This window comes from Urtica dioica, chromosome 11, assembly GCF_054948205.1.
Source record: "Urtica dioica subsp. dioica isolate 48M chromosome 11, U.dioica_male_clone48M_v1_H2, whole genome shotgun sequence".
Classification (NCBI taxonomy): Eukaryota; Viridiplantae; Streptophyta; class Magnoliopsida; order Rosales; family Urticaceae; genus Urtica; species Urtica dioica.
The window spans coordinates 1748490-1763186 of NC_142766.1; positions in this window are offsets into that span (position 1 = coordinate 1748490).

Genomic DNA, 14697 nt, shown 5'->3' on the forward strand with positions numbered 1-14697 from the left:
CACACTCATGGCACCAGCCACCGGTCTCGGCTCGCGAAGGAAGAGGCGTAGAAACGGTCGAGTCCCTAATGACCACCCTTCTCCAGCCCCGAAGCAATCCTTCATCCCACTCAACACAACGCCCGACCGGATCATGAGCTTACACAGGGAGAAGCTAGGATCTCCGCCCCCGTTAAAGACGGATCCCGCGACGAGGGACAGAAGCAAGCAATGCGAATATCACCGGGATCACGGACACGTGACAATCGAATGCTACCAGCTTAGGAAGCGAATTGATTCCCTGATCCGAGGTGGGCATCTCAAAGAATTCGTCACATTCACTAGCAAGGTGACCCCGACCGAGCAATCGACTTGTCATAAGGGAAGAATCCTCTAGCACGAAAACAACGAGATGATGAGCACTGTCTAACACGCGCCCAGCATTCACGGCCACGACCGACACAACTTTCGTCATTGAATTCGCGCTTGAACTTATTGTCATTTTATATAAGACATGTAATTTCCCTTTTCCTAAAGAGGCCATGTGCCAAGACAAGCTGTAACAACATTTTCATTCCAATAAAAAGTTGTTCAACAAGTTGTGACATCCTATTGTATATCTCCCACTCGAGAGTTTCTTGGTCTTCGTCTCACAAACGCAAGAAACTCGGGGGGCTAACAGGGATCAGTACCCAATCAACTAAGCAACTGAAAAAAAATAAAAATAAAAATAGATGCATAACAAAGTCTCAAGGGGCCGATGGTTAGGCCAGAGGTCCCAGAGAGAGACGGTCTACACACTTCTCCTCGAGTTGAGTTCACCCCTCGAGTTGAGTTTCGAGTCCACGAGTCGACAAGCTACTCCTCGTGCCGACTCTACGTTTCTCCTCGAGTTGAGTTCACTCCTCGAGTCAAGTACCGAATCCACGAGTCGACAAGCAACTCCTCGTGCCGACTCTACTTTTCTCCTCGAGTTGAGTTCACTCCTCGAGTCGAGTACCGAGTCCACGAGTCGACAAGCTACTCCTCGTGCCGACTCTACGTTTCTCTTCGAGTTGAGTTCACTCCTCGAATCGAGTACCGAGTCCACGAGTCAACAAGCAACTCCTCGTGCTGACTCTACTTTTCTCCTCGAGTTGAGTTCACTCCTCGAGTCGAGTACCGAGTCCACGAGTCGACAAGCAACTCCTCGTGCCGACTCTACGTTTCTCCTCGAGTTGAGTTCACTCCTCGAGTCGAGTACCGAGTCCACGAGTCGACAAGCTACTCCTCGTGCCGACTCTACGTTTCTCCTCGAGTTGAGTTTACTCCTCGAGTCAAGTACCGAGTCCACGAGTCGACAACCAACTCCTCGTGCCGACTCTACATTTCTCCTCGAGTTGAGTTCACTCCTCGAGTCGAGTACCGAGTCCACGAGTCGACAAGCAACTCCTCGTGCCGACTCTACTTTTCTCCTCGAGTTGAGTTCACTCCTCGAGTCGAGTACCGAGTCCACGAGTCGACAAGCTACTCCTCGTGCCGACTCTACGTTTCTCCTCGAGTTTAGTTCACTCCTCGAGTCGAGTACCGAGTCCACGAGTTGACAAGCTACTCCTCGTGCCGACTCTACTTTTCTCCTCGAATTGAGTTCACTCCTCAAGTCGAGTACCGAGTCCACGAGTCGACAAGCTACTCCTCGTGCCAACTCTATGTTTCTCCTCGAGTTGAGTTCACTCCTCGAGTCGAGTACCGAGTCGACAAGCAACTCCTCGTGCCGACTCTACGTTTCTCCTCGAGTTTAGTTCACTCCTCGAGTCGAGTACCGAGTCCACGAGTCGACAAGCAACTCCTCGTGCCGACTCTACTTTTCTCCTCGAGTTGAGTTCACTCCTCGAGTCAAGTACCGAGTCCACGAGTCGACAAGCAACTCCTCGTGCCGACTCTACTTTTCTCCTCGAGTTGAGTTCACTCCTCGAGTCAAGTACCGAGTCCACGAGTCGACAAGCAACTCCTCATGCCGACTCTACTTTTCTCCTCGAGTTGAGTTCACTCCTCCAGTCGAGTACCGAGTCCACGAGTCGACAAGCAACTCCTCGTGCCGACTCTACGTTTCTCCTCGAGTTGAGTTCACTCCTCGAGTCGAGTACCGAGTCCACGAGTCGACAAGCTACTCCTCGTGCCGACTCTACGTTTCTCCTCGAGTTGAGTTTACTCCTCGAGTCAAGTACCGAGTCCACGAGTCGACAACCAACTCCTCGTGCCGACTCTACATTTCTCCTCGAGTCGAGTACCGAGTCCACGAGTCGACAAGCAACTCCTCGTGCCGACTCTACTTTTCTCCTCGAGTTGAGTTCACTCCTCGAGTCGAGTACCGAGTCCACGAGTCGACAAGCTACTCCTCGTGCCGACTCTACGTTTCTCCTCGAGTTTAGTTCACTCCTCGAGTCGAGTACCGAGTCCACGAGTTGACAAGCTACTCCTCGTGCCGACTCTACTTTTCTCCTCGAATTGAGTTCACTCCTCAAGTCGAGTACCGAGTCCACGAGTCGACAAGCTACTCCTCGTGCCAACTCTATGTTTCTCCTCGAGTTCAGTTCACTCCTCGAGTCGAGTACCGAGTCGACAAGCAACTCCTCGTGCCGACTCTACGTTTCTCCTCGAGTTTAGTTCACTCCTCGAGTCGAGTACCGAGTCCACGAGTCGACAAGCAACTCCTCGTGCCGACTCTACGTTTCTCCTCGAGTTTAGTTCACTCCTCGAGTCGAGTACCGAGTCCACGAGTCGACAAGCAACTCCTCGTGCCGACTCTACTTTTCTCCTCGAGTTGAGTTCACTCCTCGAGTCAAGTACCGAGTCCACGAGTCGACAAGCAACTCCTCGTGCCGACTCTACTTTTCTCCTCGAGTTGAGTTCACTCCTCGAGTCAAGTACCGAGTCCACGAGTCGACAAGCAACTCCTCATGCCGACTCTACTTTTCTCCTCGAGTTGAGTTCACTCCTCCAGTCGAGTACCGAGTCCACGAGTTGACAAGCTACTCCTCGTGCCGACTCTACTTTTCTCCTCGAATTGAGTTCACTCCTCAAGTCGAGTACCGAGTCCACGAGTCGACAAGCTACTCCTCGTGCCAACTCTATGTTTCTCCTCGAGTTGAGTTCACTCCTCGAGTCGAGTACCGAGTCGACAAGCAACTCCTCGTGCCGACTCTACGTTTCTCCTCGAGTTTAGTTCACTCCTCGAGTCGAGTACCGAGTCCACGAGTCGACAAGCAACTCCTCGTGCCGACTCTACTTTTCTCCTCGAGTTGAGTTCACTCCTCGAGTCAAGTACCGAGTCCACGAGTCGACAAGCAACTCCTCGTGCCGACTCTACGTTTCTCCTCGAGTTTAGTTCACTCCTCGAGTCGAGTACCGAGTCCACGAGTCGACAAGCAACTCCTCGTGCCGACTCTACGTTTCTCCTCGAGTTTAGTTCACTCCTCGAGTCGAGTACCGAGTCCACGAGTCGACAAGCAACTCCTCGTGCCGACTCTACTTTTCTCCTCGAGTTGAGTTCACTCCTCGAGTCAAGTACCGAGTCCACGAGTCGACAAGCAACTCCTCGTGCCGACTCTACTTTTCTCCTCGAGTTGAGTTCACTCCTCGAGTCAAGTACCGAGTCCACGAGTCGACAAGCAACTCCTCATGCCGACTCTACTTTTCTCCTCGAGTTGAGTTCACTCCTCCAGTCGAGTACCGAGTCCACGAGTCGACAAGCAACTCCTCGTGCCGACTCTACGTTTCTCCTCGAGTTGAGTTCACTCCTCGAGTCGAGTACCGAGTCCACGAGTCGACAAGCTACTCCTCGTGCCGACTCTACGTTTCTCCTCGAGTTGAGTTTACTCCTCGAGTCAAGTACCGAGTCCACGAGTCGACAACCAACTCCTCGTGCCGACTCTACATTTCTCCTCGAGTTGAGTTCACTCCTCGAGTCGAGTACCGAGTCCACGAGTCGACAAGCAACTCCTCGTGCCGACTCTACTTTTCTCCTCGAGTTGAGTTCACTCCTCGAGTCGAGTACCGAGTCCACGAGTCGACAAGCTACTCCTCGTGCCGACTCTACGTTTCTCCTCGAGTTTAGTTCACTCCTCGAGTCGAGTACCGAGTCCACGAGTTGACAAGCTACTCCTCGTGCCGACTCTACTTTTCTCCTCGAATTGAGTTCACTCCTCAAGTCGAGTACCGAGTCCACGAGTCGACAAGCTACTCCTCGTGCCAACTCTATGTTTCTCCTCGAGTTCAGTTCACTCCTCGAGTCGAGTACCGAGTCGACAAGCAACTCCTCGTGCCGACTCTACGTTTCTCCTCGAGTTTAGTTCACTCCTCGAGTCGAGTACCGAGTCCACGAGTCGACAAGCAACTCCTCGTGCCGACTCTACTTTTCTCCTCGAGTTGAGTTCACTCCTCGAGTCAAGTACCGAGTCCACGAGTCGACAAGCAACTCCTCGTGCCGACTCTACTTTTCTCCTCGAGTTGAGTTCACTCCTCGAGTCAAGTACCGAGTCCACGAGTCGACAAGCAACTCCTCATGCCGACTCTACTTTTCTCCTCGAGTTGAGTTCACTCCTCCAGTCGAGTACCGAGTCCACGAGTCGACAAGCAACTCCTCGTGCCGACTCTATGTTTCTCCTCCAGTTGAGTTCACTCCTCGAGTCAAGTACCGAGTCCACGAGTCGACAAGCTACTCCTCGTGCCGACTCTACTTTTCTCCTCGAGTTGAGTTCACTCCTCGAGTCGAGTACCGAGTACCCGAGTCGACAAGCTACTCCTCGTGTCGGCTCTACTTTTCTCCTCGAGTTGAGTTCACTCCTCGAGTCGAGTACCGAGTCCACGAGTCAACAAGCTACTCCTCGTGCCGACTCTACGTTTCTCCTCGAGTTGAGTTCACTCCTCGAGTCGAGTACCGAGTCCACGAGTCGACAAGCTACTCCTCTTGCCGACTCTACATATCTCCTCGGGTCGAGTTCACTCCTCGAGTCGAGTACCGAGTAAGAATGGGCCACCTGAGTACCCAAGCGTGAAACGCGCACCAGGGCGCCTCTATCACAAAGGCACAAGGCTCGACCCAAGAGACCCAACCCGGAAATGCGACCAGCGCACTAAGGTGCCACACTCGCCCAGGGATCAAGTCTGCACCTAACCTTGCCTGTCACGTGATGCACGCACTCAATGGTGCCATGTTCATGAGATGGTACGGCCACACAAATGTGGCACCGCGCTCGCCGCCCAGCTCGTGAGCCGAAAGGCAGCAAGTTACAAATGGGTTTCAAAGGCTTGCGTCCGCCGGACGTATCTGGTCTAGCCAGCGTCCACGGGATACCTGGCCACACAAATGTGGCACCGCGCTCGCCTCCCAGCTCGTGAGCCGAAAGGCCTGCCGGACGTATCTGGTCTAGCCAGCGTCCACGGGAAACCCGGCCACACAAATGTGGCACCGCGCTCGCCGCTCATCTCGTGAGCCGACAAGCAGCGAGTTATAAATGGGTTTCAAAGGCTTGCGTCCGCCGGAGGTATCTGGTCTAGCCAGCGTCCACGGGAAACCCAGCCACACAAATGTGGCACCGCGCTCGCCGCCCAGCTTGGAGCCGAAAGGCAGCGAGTCACAAATGGCTTTCAAAGGCTTGCGTCCGCCGGACGTATGTGGTCTAGCCAGCGTCCGCGGGAAACCTGGTCACACGAACGTGGCACCGGAGCCCCCCGAGGCCCGAGTCGCGCAAATCGATTACGCCTTCGCTGGTAAGTCGAGAAAATAAGATGTGCACCGACAAAACCGTGCGAGTCGACTATGATAGTATGTCGAGAACATAAGACATGCATAAAGCCGTCCCTCATGACGCACAAAGGCCGTACCCCGTGACGCACAAGGGCCGTCCCTCGTGACGCACCAGAGGCCAACCCCGCGATGCATTGAAAGCCCTTCTACGGCATGCTCGCAAACCCGAGAGCGTTCATCCCGCATCCGCATGAAAGCGTAGATTTTTAGTTTCCACTCGACCTACGCTCGACCGAAAACTCGGGGGGCTAATGTTGTCAGCCCGTCTAGGGCCGACGAGGTTAAGGCATCCCTTCGACCCGCGTGACTGGTGCGAGGTCTTGAACGGCAAAACCCTGACCCAACCAGGGGGCCAGCCCAAACCAATGGCCGAGCCTGGCTATCCTCGGCCATCGGCCCAAAAGCCTCGGCCAATGGTCGAGCTTGGCTATCCTCGGCCAGCGGCCCGATAGCCTCGGCCAAAGGCCGAGGCTAGCTATCCTCGGCCTCATGAGCTCGACCTCCGCTTGGCCTCATGAGCTCGACCTCCACTCGGCCTCATAAGCTCGACCTCGGCCTCACGAGCTCGACCTCGGCCTCACGAGCTCGACCTCGACCTCATAAGCTCGACCTCGGCCTCACGAGCTCGAGCTCGACCTCGGCCTCACGAGCTCGACCTCGGCCTCACGAGCTCGACCTCGGCCTCATGAACTCGGCTATCCTCGGCCATCGGCCATCCTCGGCCAATGGCCGAGCCTGGCTATCCTCGGCCATCGGCCATCCTCGGCCAATGGCCGAGCCTGGCTATCCTCGGCCATCAGCCCAATTTGCCTCGGCCATTGGCCGAGCCAAATGCCAATGGCCGAGTCTAATGCTTCACTCGGCCATTGGCCGAGCCAAATTCCAAAGGCCGAGCCTCTTCACTCGGCCATTGGCTGAGCCAAATGCCAATGGCCGAGCCTAATGCTTCACACGGCCAAGAGGTGCCCCAATGACCCCTTGGTTTCCTATAAATACAAGAGGCCCGCCCTCTTCCAAAGGTAATCTATTTTTGAGTCCCAAAACGCTGTCGAACTCATACTTCACTCGTTTCACTCATCTTTGGCCTCTCACCCTCTAAAACCTCTATACTCCACCTCAATCCCACTAATGTTGAGCGTCGGAGAGGTAAACAGGGGCACCCCCTCTGTTTCCCCTTTGTAGTTCACGTGTTCTCTCTTCTTTTTCAGGTGCTTGGACGAACTCAAGGGACATTCACAGCTAAGGGAAGACTCGGGATACCGAGTCCGACACGCTCGAGCCCGAACGCGACCACTTGGTCTGGCCTTGGGTCTAACCGTTCGGGGCTCCTAAATCGTTGTCCGAAAAACAGCGACAACAACCGTAGATAAAATGGCATAATTAGAACGGGAGCGGGCTTCTACTGCAGTACCGGCTTCCGCAGCTTGACCGAGCTAGAGGATGGTGCTCACCATCTTTTCCTTCCCTTTCTCGTCCATGCCTTGGATGTAGCACATCCTCACCATCGACTGGTCTCCCAACATGATGGCAATCCCCTTCTCAGTCGGGAACTTCATCATCAGGTGATAGGTGGACGTTATGGCCTTCAACCGGTTGAGAGTCGGGCGGCCGATGATGATGTTGTACGCCGAGGGCTGGTCCACAACTAGGAAAGGTGATTTCGATGTAGACCTTATGGCGAAGACATGCACTTGCAGACTACCACAACAACTGGCCATCTCGTGCGAGCATCCATCCCATCAGCCCAACATCGAGGCTTCGACGTGTACTCATTATGCAGTCACTTTTATTTGAAGGAGACGTGGATTGAAATGTACAAGAAAGCCATATATCCGATTGGCAATGAAGAACGGTGGAATGTCCCGGATGAGATAAAAAAACATGAAGGTTGCGGAACCAGTTGAAAAGAAGCAAGCCGGCCGACCGATGAAAAGTAACAAGTAAGAAGAAGGATCAATCGATGCCCATCTCAAGGTGAAAATATCCACCGAAAATGCGGGAAATGTGATGGTAGGGGACACAACAGAAAGACATGCACTTGGAGGGATTGAAGAAGACGTTATTTTTAGAATTTTGAAGTTATTTGTTTTTTTTTTTTCAAAAGTTTAGACGAATAACTTATTTTAAAAACTTTAGACGTGGTGTTGTTATTTTAATTTATAAGTTTAAAAGTTTACCGTTTATTTAGCTTACATGTTCATTTTCTTTAAAAATTTTAGACGAGTTCTTGTTTTAATTTTGAAGACACATTCAATTAATGATCATCAAACCAACTTAATACTATGTTTATAAGTTACTTAGTTCTTACATACCAAAAAAATTTAAAACAATTCAACCATTACAGAGTCATGGGACAACTCTTCCATAAAATAAGTTTTCCATAAAATAAGTTAGTATAAACATGTTTTGAACTTTAAAAAAATTTAAACATGTTCTTAACTTAAAACTTGTCAAAAAATCTAAACATGTTTTGAACTTAAAACTTGTCAAAAAAAAATTCTATTTTTTAACTTAAAACTCGTCAAATAATTTAAACATGTTATGAACTTAAAACTTGTCAAAAATTTTAAACATGTTTTGAACTTAAACTTATTATAAATAAATAAATAAATCTAAACATGTTTTGAACTTAAAACTTGTCAAAAAATTTAAACATGTTTTGAACTTAAAACTTGTCAAAAAATCGATACATTTTTTACCTTAAAACATGTCAAATAATCTAAACATGTTATGAACTAAAAACTTGTCAAAAATTTTAACATGTTTTGAACTTAAAACTTATAAAAAAAATCTAAACATGCTTTGAACTTATAACTTGTCAAAAAATCGAAACACGTTTTGAACTTAATAATAATCTTAAAATCTAAACATGTTTTGAACTTAAAACTGTTGTCAGTGGTGCCCACAAGAAGAGTAGTAGTGTCTATTTGTATAAATTTGATGTAATATAGTCTCACGAAGACTCTTGCTTGTAACTGCTTATTTATTAATAAAAGTTGAAATGTTCATTCATTCTTCCTTGTCTGAATCTTTATGATAAAACCTTAGTCTTTAGTCCATAAACAAACCTAATAACATATGAAGAAACAAATGTAGATTTTCATGAACAAACTCTTCATAGTTTGCTTAAAACAATATATTCGCAATCTAAGGATTAAAGGACTATCGATCTCAGTACGATTGTTAGGAGAATCTATGATGTCTGGTTATGGGACGTTGATTGTTGGAGACTCCGTAGTTCTTCTAGGTATCTTACGAAGGTACTGAATTGACCAGTGCACTTCTAGAGACAGAATAAGAACAAACCATTTAATCTCTTATGTCTCGAAGTCACTACGTATGAATTGCATCATGCTTACCTCAATCCTGAAATGAGACATGTCATTTCATAGCTTACGTACTCTCATTTGAGAAAGTCAGAGCTCTAGACTACTATGTGATATAGACAAGGCCTATTGGTGAAGTTCTAAGTTATGAAGATGTCATGAACAACTTTGTGAAGATCTCATAGATATGGAATTCATGTACAAGATTGCTGAAATACAATGTATATCACCTCATGCTTTGTTCCTTGGAATGTGAATAAATGAATTGGCCAGTGTCCAAATTGAGTCATGACTCTTTTGGATAAATCAATGTGACTTGTTAGCTCCTCGTCAATACATAGTTTCTAACTTATTCATAAGCGACAAAGGAGTTGAGGAAATAACAGCTAGAAGGGTAAAATGGTAATTTTGTAAATCTCGACCAGCTGATGATATTCATGAAGGGTAAATATAGATAATATTCAGTGGATCCACTCATCACAATTTAGTTGAATTCTTGAGTATAAAATAAATTCATTTGAACCAAGACATTCTCAGTGTCAACTCTTTAGTGTAGTCAGTTGACATTAAGCTAAACTTGGAAAAGGTTTGTGAACTTTTGAGTCCAAGTATGTTAGCTCAAGCTTTGTTCATTTGGATCCATGAGGTCACTGTCACAAATCATATCGAGTATGAATAGTTAAACTAGAAGCTAAGTCAAAACAAGAACGAAACAAGTTTTACGAAAATTGTCTAAAGAGTATTTTTGTCTTTTAGGACATATGATGAAATGAATGTCAATAAATTTTTTGACATTGTCATATGATGACATATAAACACTCGGCCAAGTTAAATAATTTGGGCCTTGTTGATTAATTTCATTTCATGGAATTTTACTTGAAAATTCTTAATGGGCATTTTCTTATGTTGTCATGAACAAATGAAGAAGCATCTAGAAGCCCCTTCTAGATGGTGTGGCCGTCCAACCCAAAGGAGAAAAAGAGAGATTATTTTGTGCATTAATGTATGAAGATACTTGCCAAAAGAAAAAGATGAAACAAATTTCCTCTATGAGGAAAGAAGAGAATCGGCCAAGGCAAGGCAAGGGAGCAAAAGAGGAAACAAATCCAAGGCTTCTAGAAGCTCCTCTTGGCCGTGTGAAATAAAGGGAAGGAAGGCAATTTTGCTCATGAATATGTGATATTCTATAGAAGAGGAAACTACCTTATTGAAGGTAAAATCGTTTTACTTGTTTAAAAGAAATTTTTTAAATTCCGCCGCTTGCTCGAAGCGTTAAATGTTTTCTTAACCCTAGATCAATTCCAACAAAAACTTGTCAAAAATTTTAAACATGTTTTTAACTTGAAACTTATTAAAAAATCTAAACATGTTTACCTTTGAACACATTGTGGTACCGTTTGATCGACTAGTGATGTCAGAGGATGGAATAAAATTTCGCCTTCGTCTAGCTCTCGATGCGACATACGATGGTCGCTAAAGAAACCACCCAAGGCCATAACCCTAGGTAGTGCTCGAGACCAATTATGCATGATTATAAAAACATAATAATCTTATTAACTACAAATATTAATAAACATGTTAACAACTATAAATAAAATTTTTCATACCTCCATCATCTGGTTAAAATCGTTTTGATTACCCGTCGTCTGCAAGATGTCCTTCTGGAAATCGAGGACGATAATGGTCCACTCCCCGACGTCGACCTGGAATGTAAACCAATTAAGGTTCTTGAAGTTGACGACGAATAGGATCTCGCGAGCACCCGTCCATGGCAATACTTCGGCGTCTCTGTGCCCAGTCATCGGGGTAATCACTGCCTTCATATCCAATTCCACGGGCTCGACCTCCATCCCCAGTTCGATGGCCTTCTTCTTGTTTGCTTCTTCCTTCAGGTATCGGCCGTACACGTGCTGGACCCGCCGACAATCCATGATTCGGACGTCTAGACGATATCCATCGAGCTATCATTGGGGTCCGAAGCATGCACAGAGTGGCATCAATATGATGCGAAATAACAAACATATAAATTTACTTTAAATTAAAAAAAAAAATTGAATTATAACAGTTACGTATTCATCCATCGTATCGAATCATTTAGCCATCTCGTGGACTCCAACAACGTCGCGAAGAAATCAGGTGGAGTGTCACAAGTCTTGAGATGAACAAAACCCATGAATTTGTCATTCCACTTCGACGTCCGCATCCAATTCACAAAAGGATTAAAATCCTTATCGTTTGGCTCCTTCAATGGCTTGAACGCATTGAGCCGTTTTCGGCGTACTTTGGCTTCGTTGGATCTGTGAATGCATCCCAATGTGTCGTCTTCTGTCGCACATGCCGATCTTTCAGTGTCGGAGTTTTTTGTGACTCTCCGCGTTTCCTTTTAAGTGGTGTCGTGAGCGGAAGTTGCTTGTTTGGAACGTCTCTTGAACGACGATGACTCAAAGACGAAGAAGATGGTCTCGGGGAAGACAACAGCCTTTGAGAAGACTGCTTTGGTGAAGACGACGGTCTTTGAGATGAAGACCCAGGCAACTTTTTCGAAGACCATCGCTGAGAAGAAGACGGCTTCGGTGATGAAGACGACAACTTTTGAAAAGAAGAAAGAAGAGGAGGAGGAGGTCTACGGCGACGACGTCGTGACCCTTCAGCTTGGGTCGTGTGAGTGTCACCCCCAGGCAAGCCCGTAACGTCCGAGAAGACGACGTTCAGCCTCTCCCACATGCGAATCTGCAAGTAAAAGTCACCAAATATATGAGAACCGACTAAGAAATTAAATTTTAGACATGTTTTGAACTTAAAACATGACAAAAAATCTAAACATATTTTTTACTTAAAACTCGTCAAAAATTTTAGACATGTTTTGAATTTAAAACTTGTCACAAAGTCTAAACATGTTTTTAACTTAAACTTGTCAAAAAATCTAAGTTTATAAGTATAAATTTCTTAAAACTTTAAACTTAAATTAAATTTTAAAATCTATCTTACAACTTAAATTAAATTTAAATCTAACTAAATTAAATTTTTACTTAAACTTGTCAATAAATCTAACTTTATAAGTTTAAATTTCTTAAAACTTAAAACTTTAATTAAAATTTAAAATCTAACTTAAAACTTAAATTAAATTTAAATCTAACTTAAATTAAATTTTAACTTAAACTTGTCAAAATCTAAGTTTTAAAACTTAAAAATTTCTATTAAATAAGTTTATACCTGGTGCCGCTTGATTCTCTCGATTCTACGCCCGTTCATGTTCAAAGTGTGTAAGACCATCCCTTGCGATCGCTGTAGTTCTTCCCACATTTCCCGCGTTATTACAAACGGCTCACGAACTTCGGACCGAGCGGCAGCTTCGAGAGCAGGATACTCAGAAAAATCGACATCCGGATTGGCATGACGAATATGTGGAGTGTCTGACGCGTGTTCGTCATCGGAGTTTTCGTCAACTACGAGGAAATCGGCCTCCTCTGAGACAGCCGCAACTCGATCGATTTCTTCATCAATAGTGCGCGGCTCCGTCACTTCTTCTCCCTCGACGTCTACCGGATATAGACATTTGCTCGTCTGCTTCTCGAGTAGAGTGAAAAATTCTTTATCTGCTGCCCTTGGTCTCAGCATCTGAAGAACGCCCACCTACAAAACCAAAAACAATTATTAATATTCCAAAATGATGTGACATAAAGTTTATAAATATTAAAAGAAAATAAGTTACCGTTATATTATTCAGGACGGCCTCGATATCTTTGCCCAGTATGACAACGTTGCTGGACCACGAATGCATCCTAGGCACTCGAATACCTTGGCTTGACCCGAATCTCATCCCGATCTCTGTGATAGCCTCGTATACCCAGTAATGAAGGGTATGCAAATTACCCGTCAACGTGTACTTCGCCGTTTTTTGATCCACGTCCGACTTCTCCTTCAACTTCTTCAGCAACGTGTACTACTCGATCTTTTATCTCGAGATCTTCAAATCTCTTCCTGATTATCTTCAAGATACCGATCTCACCGTACATGATACGACCCGGAAAAGGCACGTTGTAGATATAGTTCAAATTGTCCTAGAAATAACAAAAAAAAATTAAGTCAAAATCATAAAGCATCGTATGGCATCGTACACCATCGTATAGTATCGTACAACATCGTTTGGTATCGTACGATATCATATGACATCGTACAGCTGTATGAATGTCATCGTACGACATCGTACAGCATCGTATGATATCGTACGATGCATGAAGCTCATCATATTCCAGCCCCATTTTTAAACCCTAACTTTTTAAATCCGATCCAAATCAGCTCAACTCACACAAATCAGATAAATACCAAGTCATAAATTCTGAGAGCTCGGGATTTCTGAACCGCCGCCGGAGTTCAAAGTTTGTCCATCGAATGCCATTGTATTCACTCGTACAATATCGTATCACGTCGTACAGCGCGTATCGAATCGTACCGCGTCGTACAAATTTTTTATGTCGAGTAAGATAGAGAGAGGGGGGGCAAATTATTCAAATATTGGTTTTAGGGGTATTTTGTCCGTTTTGGGTACAAAAGTCCATTTTTGGATATTTTTAAAAGTTAGGGTCTAGTCTTGATATTTAATCAATTATTAAGTCCAATTAATGAAATTTCTCTTCAAAAAACCAACACCATCTCAAGGTAAGAGCGAGAGCTTAGAAGAACCTGGAAATAGTTCGCCGGAGTCGGAGTCCGGAACTCGCCGGAAAACACAACAATGGCCGGAGGTAAACCGATCTTTTTCGCTTCCGCTTTAACGTGTTCTTGTCGTTAGAACACCTTTAGTATGTGTAATAAGTTCTTACATTACCATCATGTACGTCAATATCATGTGGCAATACTTCTGACCGTGTCTCTTATGTACCATTTCTGACTTGATGTTTTTTTTTTCTTTTTCAGATGGCGTTTGAATTGAATGGTATGTTAGCCGGTAATATCAGTCCTATGACGGGTTCGAATGTGAAGCCAGCGTATGGGGGTGAAGAAGAGGCATTCTTGAATTAAGTTGTAACCCCTATTTATGAAGTGATAGCAAAGGTGTTTAATGCATTTAATATTTTCTGAAGATCTGTAATATGAATTTTTAATTTAATTTTATTAACGGTACCTCGTGCTTGCAGGAAGCTGAAAGTTTTATTAACGGTATCTGCAATAGGCTTTCCTCATTCACCAAATTCTTTTATATCGTGTAGTTTGTTTTGATATGTTAAAACTTAATAAGTTTACGATCTATAAGACTATATTCGTTTCTTCTTGTAACATAATTATTCTCATTCACTAAACTATTAATTTCTTTTTATATTTTGAGGTACTCGTATTATTCCCTCATAATACAATTTCAACTTTCAAGTATACCTATTCCTAATTTACCATTTTTTAAATTATAGTATTTTTCCCTCATATTTATTTTTTATTTTTTTAAACAAAGTCTAGTATATGACTCGAAATTGAGATTGAGGTATTTTTATGATTGGTTTAGAACAGATCATATTTTAAAGTGCATATTTGATCTCATTGTCACGAAAATTATTTGCACTCTGAAATGCGGACAAAAAGTTTTATAGAAGATGTGATCATATACTGTTT